The following is a 16976-nucleotide window of genomic DNA, read 5'->3' on the forward strand; positions in this document are numbered from 1 at the left end:
GATCGGCCTGCACTCCTGCATGGACGTTTAAAGCAAGTGGTGCTACCTCTCTATTGTGCACGGACGGAATGTAATGAAGTGTAGGAGGAGGAAAAGAAAAAAAACGAAAGGACAAGGAGGTTAGCCAGGGCTCAGACCGGCTGGCTACCCAATGCTGGGGTAAGGGGAATGAAAGACGACAGAATAGAGACGTCATAAAAAAAGGACAATAATACGATAAACCACACTGCTTAACTAGTTGTCCGCAAGAAGCGCAACAACGCTCTCAAAGCTTTCCGTGCCGAGGACGGTTTCGGCCAGTCTCCTTTTGCTCCGACAATGGCCGATTGTCAAGTCTATCTAACACTTTTGACAGTTCTTTTCTTGGTGCGCTGAAGCGAGGACACTCACAGAGAAGTGAGATACAGATCACTACATATGGTCCTGCAAGCGCTTTTGCAGTGAAAGCAGGAAGATGATGGTCAGAATGGAAAAAAGGAGTGTTTCCCTACGAGTGCACTGGACAGATTGTGTTTGCAGAAGGTGCGCGGATGGTTCTCCAGGAAGTGTCGGTTGTTCTTTTACATTATTTGAGAAAGGCTGGACTAAAGGGCGAGACAGACGGTACGATTTTCCATGCGATGCGACGTCCGAAACGGCGGTGGGGAAACCGGAATGGTGACCTTTCATAGCATCGGACAGCCACCATTCCCTCTCCCCCACCGCCGCGTCGGCCGGCACATCGCATGGAAAATCATACCGTCTGTCTCAGCTTTAAAAATATAATACCAGAAAGAGACGCTCGGGCGGAGCAATTGCCGGCCAGGTAGGCCAGGCTAAAACTGCCTGCATCAACAACATCACTACCACCACCACCACAGCGGAATCGCCTTTTTTTGCCGGAAATGCGGTCGCACTTGGCGCATGGGCGTCTTTGTCTCGAGCTTTTCTTCACTGGAACTTAGGCTTGCATCAAGGCTTCACAAATGCGCTCTTATTTTGAACTGTTTGTTGCTATCAAACATGATGTAATTTTCTTTCAAAAGAATGTTGCGCAAATCCACTAGGCGCTCATTTTAAATGAGCCAACTTATGTCCAACGACCGGAATTCTCGCGAGTTAAAGCTTTTTCATTATTTCTAGAATCGCTAACATGTAAATTATAAAATTGTAGGCCGCCTCATGTAACATCGGAATCAAGCATTTATTTCGGGCTAAAATTTGCCTGGTTCTCTCAGCCCCCCCTCCACCCTCCACAAAAAAAAAAAAAAGAAAAAGCCTGCGAAACGTGCAATGATGTGCGCTGCCCCGCGCCGCTAATCAAGCGCTTCCAAGCGAACTTTGATGGATGCATGACTACATTCGTTTATCTCGTTTCGCAAGAAAGAAGACGCTGAGAAGACTGCGGCAGACCTGAATGATCGGTGCTTTGCCGGTCGCCCAGTCTATTCAGAGCTGTCGCCAGTCGCTGACTTCCGTGAGGGCTGCTGTCGTCAGTACGAAATGGGGTAAGTGGCCTTGACGTGCTGAGACCACTTATAACAGCTACAGATGTGCACATTATCCAGTTACGTACCATAGTCATTTAAAATCAAAGGAACTGATAGGTCCCCTAATGCTGCACAAAATGCTGGACCATAGATCACCCCGCTCCGAACTCTATATTTACATGGGGGGAAGATGTGTGTCCTTGCCCCGCCACTGTGGTCTAATGGTTACGGCGTTTGACTGCTGACCCGAAGGTCGCGTGATCAAACCCCGGCCACGGCGGCTGCATTTTCGATGGAGGCGAACATGTTTGAGGCCTGTGTACTAAGATTAGGTGCACGTTAAAGAACCCCAGGTGGTCGAAATTTCCGGAGCCCCCCACTACGGCGTCCCTCATAATCATATCGTGGTTTTGGGACGTTAAACCCTAGCCTTTTGTAAACTATCACCCCCGTTAAATAATAATATCTGGGGTTTAACGTCCCAAAACCACGATATGATTATGAGAGACGCCGTAGTGGAGGGCTCCGGAAATTTCGACCACCTGGGGTTCTTTAACGTGCACCTAAATCTAAGTACACGGGCCTCAGACATATTCGCCTCCATCGAAAATGCAGCCGCCGCGGCCGGGATTCGATCCCGCGACCTTCGGGTCAGCAGTCGAGCGCCATAACCACTAGACCACCGTGGCGGGGCCAATATCACCCCCGTTTATCGTCGTATCGCGCACGACTTCGCCATGTATAGAATGGTTCGATACAGGGGCGTAGCCAAGGGGGGTTGGGGGGGGGGTTCAAACCCCCTCCGAAATTTTTCAATTTTGCTTGCGTATACATACACGCACACATACAAACGCACGCACGAACATACCTAACGCATGGTTGAACCCCCCCCCCCCCCCCCCCGAAAAACATTTCTCGCTACGCCCCTGGTTCGATAGTCTTCGCGACATAACTGACGGTGAGATAAGCGTCAGCATGTGCTGACGCAACCATGTTGTCTGATGCGGCACTGAGCATAGCTTTAACCTTTTGCAGGCCAAGCATCATCAACTATTTAGCATCGAAAACATCATTCGCTGGTCGTATAGCTCCGCCAAAATGCATTAAAGGGACATGCGACTACAGAGCGCAAAGCTTGAGTTTATATTAACAAACAAACAAACAAACAAACAAACAAACAAACAAACAAACAAACAAACAACAAACAAACAACAAGCAAGCAAGCAAGCAAACAAACAAACAAACAAACAAACAAACAAACAAAAATAAACATTGCAGGCGCTCCGATCTACAGAACGAGAGAAGTGTGTAAATTAATAGTCGTAACTGCGTCGTAACGGTATCCCTGCTTATAAATTGCATCAACCCCAGCCCCCGCCCGACTGCTTATCAATGCGTAAGCGACGTGTTTATAGGCCGCGACCACCAAAAAGCGCGAAGCCCCGAGATAATGCAAGGCAGTCCTGTATCCATCAAAGTTCGCTTGGAATTCAGTATAGCTGCAGGCGAGCACGTGTCCAATTTATATCGCGTATTTCGCGGGCTAATAAGTGCTTGATTTCGAGGTCATTTGAGGCGGCCTACCCCCTCAAATTGACGTGTCAGCGACTCATGCAGTATTTAAGATATTGGGGAATTAAAAACAATTAATTAATCCATTAATACATAGTGAGGAAAGGTACTTGTAAGTGCACATGACTACCGCCAATGTGCAGTCGTAAAGACTTTTCTAGAGCGCTCGGTTAAGGTTTTCAATCTTGGTACAAGTAAGCTGGTACGCCCGCAGTGCATAAGTGGAATGCAATACCACACAAGAAAAACAAATGCGAGGAAAGCTGACAAAAGTTACAGTGAGATTACCTAAAGCTGTTTTAAAAGTCATAAATTCAGTAATGTCGACTACATCCCCTGACAGGTTTTTCCAGTGTTCACAGGTGCTGGGAACAAACAAATTAAAACACTTCGGGTTGACATAAAGGAACTATGAGAATGATCAATGGGGACTGGTGTCGTTAGAAGTGTCCTATATATATATAGTACGGAAAAGCTTGCGAAAAAGACATATACGAACAATTAATCTGCGGTGTGACAGCGGTGGTAATGACAGGGTACTTTTCGGATGGCAATACGGCACGGTACGGATGACGATTGAAAAACGCTTAGAACAGACCCTATAAATCAGCCTAGAATCCTGAACACTTTCCTTATTATTATTCTTTCATTGAATCGCAAGGAACTCAATGCGTTGTTGCTATACAACGCGGGCGTCAGGAAGTCGACCAAGTTCCGGGACCTCCTGCGCACTCAGGCTATAGCGCGTCAATTATCCCTGTTTATGCACACACAACCGCAAAACCTTCCACACGCGTGGCCGCAGTGTCGCCGGCGGCGAAGCGGGATGCTCGCCTGGCAGGCGGTGGCCTTCGGCGTCTGGCGCCCAGCCAGCCGCGTCGGTAGCCTTAATGGTGAGCTACGTCCGGACCCTGACGACTCGCGCACGCAGTGGCCGAAGCCAATCGACGGACACTCGCGCACCCACAAGCGAGCGATAACGATGCGAAAATTGCGCACGCGAAGGACGTGGCTAGTTGAAGTCCAAATGCATGGAACAGGCATGTCACTGACGACCATGGGTCTCCTGTTGACAAGGAAGGCTCGAGAGCGCTCTCCACATCACGCGGTTCAATTCTTCTCGCACGGGTTATCGCCGCCGATAGCGCGGCAGCATACCTCCAGCGCACCACCCGCCCCACACGAAAACTTTCCCATCAGCACCCCGGCTTCCCACAAACGAGGAAATGGGTGCTGCGGAACGACCGAAAAGCGGCCCCATTTTCGTCGGCTTTGTTTTCGCTAAGTCCTTTCTTTTACTTTTTGCCGATTTGTTTTCGCTCGCAGGACCGAAAACAAATCGGAAAAAAGTAAAAGAAAATACTTAGTGGCACCTCGTCTATAGCCATTACGCGTGCCATATTGAAGTGTCAAATATGGATGCATCAGGGGCGTTGCAAGAAATTCATTTTTTGTGCATATATGCTGAAGAGGTTTCTTTCAATGGGCCAAACGTACTTGGGGAAGATAAGAGACACAACTTAGCGGTTAACGTAATTTTATTTGACAATGGTTTCGACCGGTTGCAAATGTAAAATCTAAAACATTCGATGGGGGTTGAAACCCGCAACCCCCGCTTTGTCTACGCCAATGTGCTCCAATTAACCGTTCATTAGCAGCATCTGATTTAAGATAGCAACGTTCGTGCAGGTTTTGGGGGTCGCATTCTGGGTGACTTTGCGGGATATCAGTTTCAGAGCGCGTTGACATGGTTAGGAGACTGACATGTCAAGATGCATGCATGTCGCTCCAGGGGCGTAGGCAGAAAATTTTTTCGGGAGGGGGAGGGGGGGTCACTACCTTGATCTGAAGTGAGGGACGGGCAGGCACATGTGGTCGAGTGTCATTTTGGACTCTATATGCAATGGCAAAAAAGAAATTTTCGGGGGGGGGGGGGGGCTACGCCACTGTGTCGCTCCAACGATGAGACGTGACACGCTTGACATACTGCTTGACAAAAGTGACAGTATACCCTAAAGGCGATCGACCGACTGGTAGGGGTTCACGATCGCGTGAGGCGCCGTAAAGCGAAGAGAACCGCCCCCCCCCCCCCCCCCCCCCATCCCTGCGGAATGCAGCTGCTGCAGCTCGGAATGATCTCTTGTTCAGCTGTGTCACAGCCGCGGAGTCACCATGGCAGCAAGCGATCGGCCCAGAATATACGCAAGCTGTCGCCCAACTTAATTGCACGTCAGTTCAATACAAACGTTCGCTGACTTCGAAGATAACTAAACGTGCGCGCTGAATCGGTGCCTCGTCTAATCTATAGCGTCACGTATGATGAAGAAGATAGCTCGTAATTTTGTTGCGATTTAGTGAAAATGTGCAACTTCCATTTTCGGCGGCGCAATTGGTCCTCTTTAGCACCAGCCAGTCTGAAGTACGCGCTTGCACTCTAGATCGGCCGCGTTTTTGTGGACTTTAGCGTCTGGGCGTCGTTTACATCTCCGGCTCGTTCTCTCTCGCGCGCTATGTACTCTCGATTCTCAGGCTTCGCGCAACGATAATTCGGTACACCCGATAAATTGTTCTTTCTTTCTTTCTTTCTTTCTTTCTTTCTTTCTTTCTTTCTTTCTTTCTTTCTTTCTTTCTTTCTTTCTTTCTTTCTTTCTTTCTTTCTTTCTTTCTTTCTTTCTTTCTTTCTTTCTTTCTTTCTTTCCGTGCAGCTCCACTTGTAGCCACGGATGATGTAATCGGGGGTCTGCCCAGAGGACCGGAGCCAGCCAGAGTCCCGGGGAGATGTCGAGGAGAGGAACCAACCCGGAGCTGTTAACAGTAACGTTTATTTACAGGTAGCGTGTTGCTACATGATGGGGTTAGCATCATGGAAGCTCTCGGAGCTCGTGAGAGCTTGAGAGAACTTGTGAGAGCTCGTCGGGAGCGCATCGGCGCTCGCATTTTATTTTCTGGCCTTCCCAGGGTTCCCTGTAGGAAAAAAACAATGGAGGCCAGGACAGTCCAATGAAAATTTCCATCTTCACCTCCGCCCCCAAAAGGGGAAGGTGAAACGCCGCCTCCTTCCCAACCCACGAAAGGAGAAAGAGGCACGTCCAGTCCGTCCCATGGCGAGGGAAAAACACTGCCCATCGCGCACTACACGGCACAGCACGAAGACGTCGAGTCTTACGTGGAAGTCAATTTCGTAGTCTGTTGCAGTGAGGGGTATGCGGCGCCAGGTAGACCACGAATTGTGGAAACAGCGGCAACAAGGCGCCACGGAGAACGTGGGAAATGCATCCGCAGACGGTTCCCAGACGCTGGGCCCTTTGTCCGGGGCACCTTGACGACAAAGCAAGCCGCCTCGACGGCCAACAACTCTTCCTAATCCGTCAGTCGGTCAGGCGTGCCCAAAGGGTTTTACGAGGGGCGCAGACAACCTGAGAATATTAGACGAACGACCTTCGTGTTGTCGCCGCTCTTGGTGCATCTCTGGAACCGCTGACCCGGAAGAAATCAGGGTAGTCCTAGCCGCAACGTCTCATGCGTCAAAGCGGTGCCAAGCCAGGCAGGCCGATCATAACACGGAGGGAAGGGGGAAAGTCAAAACATGTGATTTTTCATACTCCAGCCGGCTAAATTACCCTGCTATTGGTGGACAGTAAGTATAGGGTTCATTCTAGCATTTGCTTTGTTGCTGGATTTTTTGCTTTCTGAGTACGTTTGGCGTCTGTTGGGAAACTAAGGCTCCAACGAAATGCCCAACTCATCGGTCCTCGATTATCTAAATATTCCTAAATTACCCCCCCCCCCCCCCCAGATCATGACCCACGCCACCTTTCATGCCTCATACAAATGAGCGAGCTGGGTCGTGTACTGCCCGAATAACTGCGCCACATTCTGCGGCTGCTCACAGTGCGCGACGTCTGCCCCATCCAGGGCGCGTTGCGCTGCTGTCATGGCAATGGTGCGCGCCGCTCACGTAAGCAGCCTGAAAATTTCCTCAAAACGCGTGCTCCTTCTCGCGTGTATCGTGTCTCGCGCTTCTCCTTGCATGCAGCTGCAGAAACCGAAACCCTCGTCAGTATAAACAAGCACTCAAAAGGGGTATTCAGACGGGGGAGGAATGCTCGGGGGAGACGGGGGGGGTTGCGGATCACGTGACCACGACGTCACGGATTAGCGAGTGGGCGTGACCCCCCCGCGCCTCCTCGGAGGAGACGGGGACGTTTTCCCCGAAAGGACAAACAATCCCCCGGCGGTGGGGGATGTGGCGGAATTTCTGGCTCTTGTTTGGCCACATTGTTGCACTTGCTCCTGCAGAGAACGGCAGTGGGTGTCCAGTCTGCAGTTGGGGTCATCTGTAGCTGGGGTCATCGTCGTCAGCAGCTGGTGAAACGGGCGGTACAAGCCACAGGAGTAGTCTGGTAACACTGGTCTCCCCCTCCGTTCGCCCCGTCCGTGTGAGTGGGGGGCATTTGTGGCGACTTCTCCTCGCGAGTTGACGTCACTAGGCTCCGCCTTTACCCCCCGAGCATTTCTCCCCCGTCTGAATACCCCTTTAACCACAGATGCACAACGAGGAGAGTTTTCGTTACAAAACCAGGGTTCATCGCTTCTTCGAAAAACTAATGGACCCGTAATTTGTTTCCTGAATCATGCCGAGTGGGGTCGACGGTGAGCGGGCAGTTGCGAAAGCCGTGTTGGACAGCGATTTGTTGTTGCGGATAGGTACACGCGCAAGCCCGGATCACGATTGTCTGTACAGTGATCATTGGGCCGCCGTCTATTGCGAACAGAAAACACTATAGCCGACGCCGAAATGAGACCACGTGCCCCATGCTGCATGCTGCGCAGTTCGCAGCCAGCCACTCGACCACTCTATGTAGAAATGTGCGACATGCCGTGCACAATCTCCCAGCCGTCTTTCCTCACCAACACAGGATCACCATAGCGACCGGGAAGCTGCGATGCTGAATGGTTCATGGAACGGGGTTGCACTGCCGAAGCACTGCATGAAGTGCTCGGACAGGAGCAGTATATAGGTTTAGCCGGAGATGCACGGCCGTTTTCTGCTTCTCTCTGTCTCTCTTTTACAGCGAAAGCTGTCATGAGGTCACAACAGCCGAATTTGGTTCCGTAGTTGTCCGCCGCCGGTGTCCGTAACCGCTATCGCGCGAAATAAGAAAAAAATTGCGGGAAGTTCCCACTAAGTCGCGCAAAGCTTCGCAAAGCGATGCTGGTCGATCCTCAGGTCTTCTTTCTATCTTTTTTTCTCTTTCTTTAATCCTTTATCTATCTTTCTTTGATTCGCTGTCTTTCTCTGGTTACTTTCTTTCTATCTTTCTCTCTCTTTAGTTATTTCGCCCTCTTTCTTTGATTCTGTGTTTTCCTCTCTAATAATATATAGAAGCTTGAGCGAGTTGGTACATCATCATGCGTAAAGTGCAGCGCGCACGGGAAACGACGGACGAAAGAGAACAAGCAAGCAGGACTAGCGCTGGCTTTGAACTGAAATTTTATTGGAAAGGAAACAATGTAAATTATCACAACCATGCCGGCCAAAACAAAAAAGAACAGTTTTTTTCTCTTTCTTTCTCTCTCTGTTTTTCTTCCCTTTCTTTCTGTCGACTTCTCTCTTTCTCTGTCTTTTTACGCTCCATCTTTTTATAAAGGTCGTGTTCGTTGATCGCCGAATTGCGTTGGAGGCCCTGCGTTCATATCTTCCGGCTTGATTCGCAAATATTTTTGTTCGTCACAACTATTCCTAATTACGTAGTCGCTTCCTTCCCTAGCGTTCGCAATCGCAAGTATACTTGTATATACAGCCTGTGTCCGTTTTTATCAAGAGAAGATTTTGCGCGTATATACCTTGTTCTCAAACAACAGACATCATCTGTCATGTTAACTTTTTCTTTCGTAAAAACTCTGAGCTATCTACCGTCTCGGTCCAGAATGCTAATGAGATATGCCACGTTGATCACACGAATTCTCTTCGGGGCATGGAAGCGGACGAGAAGCGTTAAAACCGGAAAGGCGCACAGGATAGATTACTATTGTTTGGGGACAAGATAAGCCCGAAGAGTGGAAACTCCCTTGTTTTTTTTTTTCAAAACGTGCACAAACAGCACCTCCTGCGTGCGAATCAAGACTAAATATATTCATTCTGAATCGTCTGCGTGGGTGTGCGGCACTGCTTTTACGCAAAATTGGATGCAAATCGAATCGTGGCGGTACCGATCGGCATATCCTTTGAAGACCAGTGTAACACTCAACAGAGTTTTCGAATAATCTTCGAAAGATACGCTGGCCTGCGTTCATGTTAGATTGGAAATGTTCTGAATGAAATATAAGTGCTTGCCTTGTCCTAACAACGATAGTACGGATTCGTAATGCTGTGTTGTTATTTAAAATTTATTTAAAATTATTGCATTATGTTGCTGAGGCCACGGGGAAGGATAAGTCGGTCATTATTCATGTGCAGAGAAATCGTAGCATGCACTGGTACTAAGGTCATGTTTTACGTAACACACACACACACACACACACACACACACACACACACACACACACACACACACACACACACACACACACACACACACACACACACACACACACACACACACACCCACACACACACCCACACACACACCCACACACACACACAACAGCAACAATAATAATAATAATAATAATAATAATAATAATAATAATAATAATAATAATAATAATAATAATAATAAGAAGAAGAAGAAGAAGAAGAAGAAGAAGAATTGTAGGTATACTTTTTATGGGAGAAATTACGATTTGCTCAGAACTATAATGTGTCGTAACGAGGCACCTCATTTGCATAAAATCCAGATACGTTTAACGTTTCTGCTGCTTATATGGGATAAAAGTGTGTGACACCTATCGAACATAGCGACACCTTCTCATGAGCGTTTCACTATGCTGCATGATGAGCCGCTTCCCCAATGAGCAAGCCACGCTGTGCATGCACAATGCTAAGTTGCGCATTTTGCCGACTAATAAAAAGCGAAATAATATCCACGACCTACCTATGTGCAGAATGCAATCGAACAAAACTAGCTCTTTGTATTATCCCACAGTGTATGCAGAAGCGTGCAGGAAGTGTCTTGAACGGGCAGCGCCAACCGTATACTGCTTTCGCTTTGCTCCAGGCAGGAAAAGTGACTCTTTCATATATTCGAAGCGTAAGGAAACGCGCGAGAAAGACTAATTACAGGCAGTGCATTGTCAGTATATCGAGGTATCAGAACAAGTGGAAGCTTACATCTATAGGCGTGAAGACTTGCGTGAAAAAAAAAAAAGAACAATATATATTATACTGCTTATATCTTGAAGACAGCTGTTACAGCTTAATGCCGTAGTGTCCGAAAAGAAATAAACACTGCATTGCTGAAAATTTTCTTTCACGTCCACGCTATAGCGACTATTTGGCATACGCGGTCAGAGCCTTTTTTATTTCCTCCTCAAATTTCAATTTCGCTATTCAGTTATTGCCGCTCTATTGTGCATTTTTTTGAAGCTATAGTTGGTTCACAAAACAAACCCCAGTATGTTCGATTTGTTATAATTAAACTATGATGATGATAACGTCATAATTATGGCATTCGAATGTTCGAATATTCCCGCGTCCCAACGCCGCACGTGAGCCGACGAGGAAAGTCTCCGCCAATACAAAGTGAAGGAGGCCTGTTTTTAGTAACATCCATTGCGTGGTCATCGGTAGCTCAGATATACAGGATCACGCCTATACGCGGCCACACCCTGAATATTGGCACGTGAAGGCACAGCAAAAGAGTCTAAATGAGAATGAGCGCTCGAGTTGCGAAGCTCTCACTGGCCACCCATGTACTTCTCCTATATAGAGAAAAGTGGGGAGGGAACAGCATAAGTGGCGTGCTTGTTTCTACGCGTGCATGCAATCGGAATGAAGCGGCGAACGGGGAATAATTGTAAGTTGCACAGAAACGGCACGAGTTTACGTAACCCAGCTGTTCACGAGTGCACCCATCAGCAAAGTTGCTGCGTTGCCGGTAAGATGTATCGCGGAATGACGGAGTATCCGCCCAAGTAACATTGAGGCTGCGTTGCGCAACGACCGTTCTCCGGTTCCACCTTCGCCGAAGCTAACGACACGATTTCTCTTTCATTACAGGCGCTTCCGGGAGCTCGGCGCACCGGCTTTGCAGAAACGCGTGTAACGTAATTCGAAAACGACGGCAAACTGACACTCTTATCAGTGGCTAGAGCCAGTGTGCGCGGCCCTCGTTTGGCATTGTCGCAAAACTTTCGCGGCGAACGATGCCCTGAGCCAGAACAATAGGAACAGGGACAGTATATCCACTTTCGGTGGCACTATCACTTTCCATGAGATTACCGACGGCCTTCACGAGTGACAACGTTTCTGGCACACTGTCCCATAGCACTTGCGGCTGGCGCTGTGCCAGACCGCTGCGGACCGTAGACAGCCGACGTGTGCGGTGCTATACCGTATCGGTGAAATATCGCGAAAGTGAAAGTAGGCTCCGCAAGTAGCGATCGCCCGGTAATAACGCTCCACAACAAGATAACACATTCTATTTTCGTGCAAGCAATCGTTTAACTCTCACGTTTCAAGTATGCACGCAACCTAAGGCTGCTTTTCAAAATTCGTTCTTTTTTTGTCTCCTTCAAAATAAATCTCTTGCGCGCCTGCCGCGGTGGCTATGGTGAATTGCTCTGGCGTTGGGTCGCTGAGGTCGCTGGTTCGATACCTGACGCGGTGGCCGCATTCTGATAGGGGCAGAATTCAAATACTCTCGTTACTTAATAGCGCTTCGATAAAGAGAGAGAGAGAACATAACTTTTAAACTTTCTATAGAAAGGGCTATAAACGAGTCAAATAAAATCGGGTTGTTGGTTTGCGCCTATGTTTTGTCTTTTCTTGTCGCGGTGTTTAGCGCAACTCCTAAGAGGTTAAAGCCTTTGCCAACAAGCTCAATTTTCAACCCTTCTGAACTTGCATATCGGCTGTTTTGCCTGTGCTTTGTAGGCAGTCTCAAAATTCCTATGTTTGCGGCTGACTGACTAAAATAAAATACCTCACATCGGTGTCACTGGCAGCAGGGGCGTAGCCAGAAATTTTTTTCGGGGGGGGGGGGGGTTCAACCATACTTTATGTATGTTCGTGCGTGCGTTTGTATGTGTGCGTGTATATATACGCAAGCAAAACTGAAAAATTTCGGGGGGGGGGTTTGAACCCCCCCCAACCCCCCCCCCCCTTGGCTACGCCCCTGACTGGCAGACGGAAGCTTCGACAACTGCAATCATTCGCTATGCGTGATTTGCTCTATTTCACTTTCGAGATATGTTCTGCCATCCAAAGACCAACACGTGAGTAATTATGATGCATGATATGCGAACTCTCTTGTTGCATGAGCATTTATACTGTAAAAGTGAGATGAGGTATGCGGTTGTCCATACATGTGCCAATTTCGTACTGCTTTGTGATTATTCACGACTTCACGATGACAACTACCATGTAAGAGAAAAGGAGTAGTCGGAGCCACACCTATAGGCACCAACCTCCGCTCAAATGTATCTATTAAAAAATTGTTCTGCTTATTCCGCTTAGAAAATCTTGTACCGATATCAGACATACTTGCACGTAACATGTTACGAGTGTCGGTTACTTGTAATGATATATAGTTTTGTTAGTTCACAATTTTTTCCCCCTTCAGCAGTGCCGCGTGGATGGCAATTCAATTGCACTTTTCAGTATGATCAATCCTAGTCACGCTAGTCCTTCACTTTATTCACCATACAAATAGTAAACAGTGACACTACAGAGGCGGAACAGTTAATGCTGCCAACGAGAGCACTTCTTTGCGCAGTACAACAAAGATCGAGAAGCAAGAAAGCACACTCAGATATGCCACGAATAGCGAGCCGGTACATTTCGAAAATACGCAAGGAAACATATATACGTAAAAGAATAGAGGCGTCAGTTACGAAAGGGTAGAGGTGGGGATTGGGGGGTGGGGTGGCGCACTCCATCCCCCCCCCTCCTTTTTTGGGGGTCGCCTACCATCATAGGCGTGCGCAGGGTTCCCCTTCAAGGGGGGCGAAGGTTCGTCGCAGCGCCCCCCTCCCAATTATGTCAGTGTATGGCACTGACATTACGCCGCTCCCCCCGAGTCGCAGCGTGCCCCCCCCCCCCCCCCCCCCGAGCGCATGCCTATGCGTACCGTAGCAACCCTAATCAGCGGATGCATTTTGTTCTAGGTGCGCAATCTAATGCTGCAATGAATCTTGCACAAGCTTCCATATTTCATTCACAACAATGACAGGTTTATTTTATGTAGCTCTATCTCAATTCTGTTTGTCCTAAGGGACCTTAGTTTGTCTGGCTCAACTGCCAACCCCCCCCTCCCTTCATGCAAATGGGAAGCTACCCCTCCGCACAGCTGGAAATTGGAACTAGATCAGAAATCAGCTTAAGGGCATTTCGACGGAAAACAGCGCAGAGCTCTCAGCTAGCTGAAGCTCCCGCGAGGAACAGGATTACGGAGAATCTATACATGCAATGTCTGCCAAAAACAGCCGGAGAAAATTTTGCGGCAAACAGGGCAACCGCTAAAGAAACAACGAAAGAAAAACAAACGAACGAACCATGGACCAACTAATTTTGCAGCACACATGTTTGCGAAGATCGAAAAGAAGAGCAAAAGCTGCTTTTTTTCAATTGTCCAATATCTTTTTGAAATGTGTCATTGGTAAAGGCACTCAATTCTGTTTTGAGCAGAGCACTTGGAACTGTCAACTTATTATTATTTTATTTATTTATTTTTTTTGTAATGCTGTACATGACAGACACCTGAACAGTATGGTTCAAGTGTGTAAAGAAATTCTAGCTTGAACAGAATTCTGTTGTCGACACAGTTGATATGCATCCATAAGCTGGAACCCTAGAATGAACGCCGGAATTTTGTGTATTTAAATCATTAACGTGGAGGCCTTGCGTATACGGGAATAAGCTAACGTTAGCTAAGTTTAAAGAGAAGGAAAAAAAAATGAACTGGTACAATATACGGTTATGAGGCTTACGTGGTGTTCTGTCATCTGCCCTCTTCCGTAACATTTCTGTGAGCTGATTGCTTCACTAATTAGGGAAAAAAGTTAAACGATCAGCATTAGTTGGCTAACATAAGTTTGAACGTAGTATAGAGATTCCGGGTGGAGTTCGCCTATCGTATCAGTGACATGACATCCCGAAAAGGCAACTCGTAGGAGCGCTTTCCGTTTTCCAGCAGGTGTGGTTACTTTCCGCTATAAAGAGAGCAGAAATAAAATAGAGGAATAGGCAGAACGAGCAGCGGTTGAGGCATGCAAGCAGGACGTGTTCTAGGGGCAAGCGCAGCTGGCTGTGTTTTAATTCCTTTTCAGCGCGCCCACAAGCGTATAGCGGTGGTTGGGCGCGCTGCGTCGTGTTCTGTGTCCGGAGACAGACACACACGCAGCTGTGTGTCTACTCGCCGAGTCCTCGTCGTGCGGAGGACGGTCTGCCCTCGTAGGCAGCCTTCCGATAGCGGTGCCATTGTGGGGCACTGTGGCCTCATTCAGCTCCGGCTGTGTGCTCGCCAGACAAAAGAAAAACCAACGGCACCGCACGTTCGTAACGATATCTGTCGCACACCACGAGAGCCGTCGATGCTGACGAAAGTGCTCCGAGTTTTCCTCTCTGAGCGCATGCTCTTTTTTTTTTTTACGTGCACTGTTTGTCGTCAAAACGTCTGTTATCCACCACACTGAGTTTACTCGCGCTCTTGAGAGTCACGGGAACGTACGCATTCCCCGCTATCTGCAGCGCGTCGTGTTCGTGTCACTGTGTCTTAGGCTCACGTATGGATACCCAACATTTTGGACGTAGAAACAGCCGCGGTCGTCGCAGAATTGGTTGAGCAAGACACGCAAAATGCGGAGTGTGCATGCTCGGCTCTCTCCGACAGAAAGGTGTTTTTTTTTTCGTTTTCGTCCGCTTTCATTCCCATTTAGCTATTATTCTGTTAAAACTACACCTACTCAATGACTCCCTTGTGCTGATATCTCTATGTTGACGCGATGGAAGAGCTTGCGTGTCGCCATAAGCGTGCGCAGGGTTCTTCATCAGAGGGGGGGGGGGGTTCCGTCGCACCGCCCCCCTCTTTTTACTAAGTCAATGTATGGGGAGACTTTGCCCCCCCCCCCCCCCTCTGAGGTGACTAGGGGGCGCAGCCGCCCCCCTGCACCCCCCCCCCCCCCTCGTACACGCCTATGCGTGTCGCAATGACAGCAGTAGTGCACCAACTGTCTGCGCCACATTTGTTGGACAGACCATAAAGATAGGTTCAGATTAAACGGGATATCTTGACCACATGCAGGCAGCGGTACAGTAAAAAACTGACAGGGTTCCTTATGCATTCACCTAAGACGACACGAAGGCGAACGCCATCTTCTTTTTCTTCTCAGTCAATGTATTGATCCTGTCCCGCCACCCTCCGAAAGCTTTCTGCACCTAACGTGGTTTTGCACTGCCTTCAGGATCGGAGGCACTGCTCTTGGTTTTGCACTGCCTCCGTGATCGATCCACCTTTGACCAAGGTACGATGACAGGAGATGACGTCATCATGTGTCGTTACGTTACGTGACGCCACAGTGGCGGCATAATGATGTCACAAATTCTGTCGATCTGTGACGCCATGATGACGTCATCACGCGATGATGATATTTAGCATCATCGTACCCGACGCCGCTGGACGCTGACGGTCAATTTTCGCGTTTGATGAGGCGTCCTGGCTTTCGCCTAAATATTGGCACCAGGTCAGGACGCTTAATTTTGGTTCAGCTGGCGTTGGGTTCAGCTGCTCCAAGGCGTTGCTTTACCGGTTGTCACACCACGAAAGAAAAATAAGTGGCGGATGTCTCCGTTATTTACCTATTTTCGAGGAAGACGCCATCGGTGGGAACGCAGTGAATAAAGATATATGCTCAGTGGTTTTACACCACCCTCCCCATCCCAATTCCTCTCGAAATCAAAATTCTGGCAAACTACTGGCTGTGTTGCCCGAGGGTGAGTCCACCTGGGCAGAAGGCGACTCATCGGCTGCTGGAAAAGTGCACGCAGCTGTATCGAGTTGAGCAGTACGTTAGAACGTTTCTGGATAGAAGACTTCAAGTTCGGGGAGTGAGCTTGTCAGTAACAGAAGACAGACCAAGCAATTCAAGAGCTGTGCGATAAACACTCGGAATGTTAGAAGTATGTTTTCAAGAAAAGCTGGAAACAGTGAGGGGAGAGGTGTCAAGGACAGGCAGAGAAGGAAGCGCCTGTCCTTGTCTGCCTTGTGTTTGTGTCCGTCTTCATTTGTGCTAATTTGACTTTGTTAAAATGCAAGACCAATTAGTCCACAAGTATATCCTGCTGAATCTGTGTTACCAACGTTTGTCTTAACGAGCGCTTCTTGTACTGCGGATAGGTTTCTTAGCAGAATTATAGGATTTTCGAGAATATACATTTTCTTTAAGGTATCCACAGAGCTTGAAGGGGTTAACGGAGGCACTAACCTTGCTATAATCCTCAAAACAAATGCAAATGCTTTTGGTATTTTGGTACAACAAACAACCGGCGTACAGTGCCGTCCATTGCTGCGTAGAGCGCGCGAGCGAGCCGGATCGCTCTCCGGGGCCACAAGTGGACGTGGCTGCCGAGTCCGAGACTGTGTGTCTAGATGAGGACGGTTAAGAAGACTGTAGACCCACAGACGCTAAAAGGTGCAGATCACTGTATGAAATCGAGCTGAGTACCAATCTATAAATAGTGCACCATTGTCACAAGAAGCAGCAGCCAACTTACACGTGAAATAATCGAGGCAGAAATGATTAGTTTAGCATTCCAAGCCATCGATTGCTTTATCT

Source organism: Rhipicephalus sanguineus, chromosome 1 (genome assembly GCF_013339695.2).
Source record: "Rhipicephalus sanguineus isolate Rsan-2018 chromosome 1, BIME_Rsan_1.4, whole genome shotgun sequence".
In the NCBI taxonomy this organism is placed as follows: domain Eukaryota; kingdom Metazoa; phylum Arthropoda; class Arachnida; order Ixodida; family Ixodidae; genus Rhipicephalus; species Rhipicephalus sanguineus.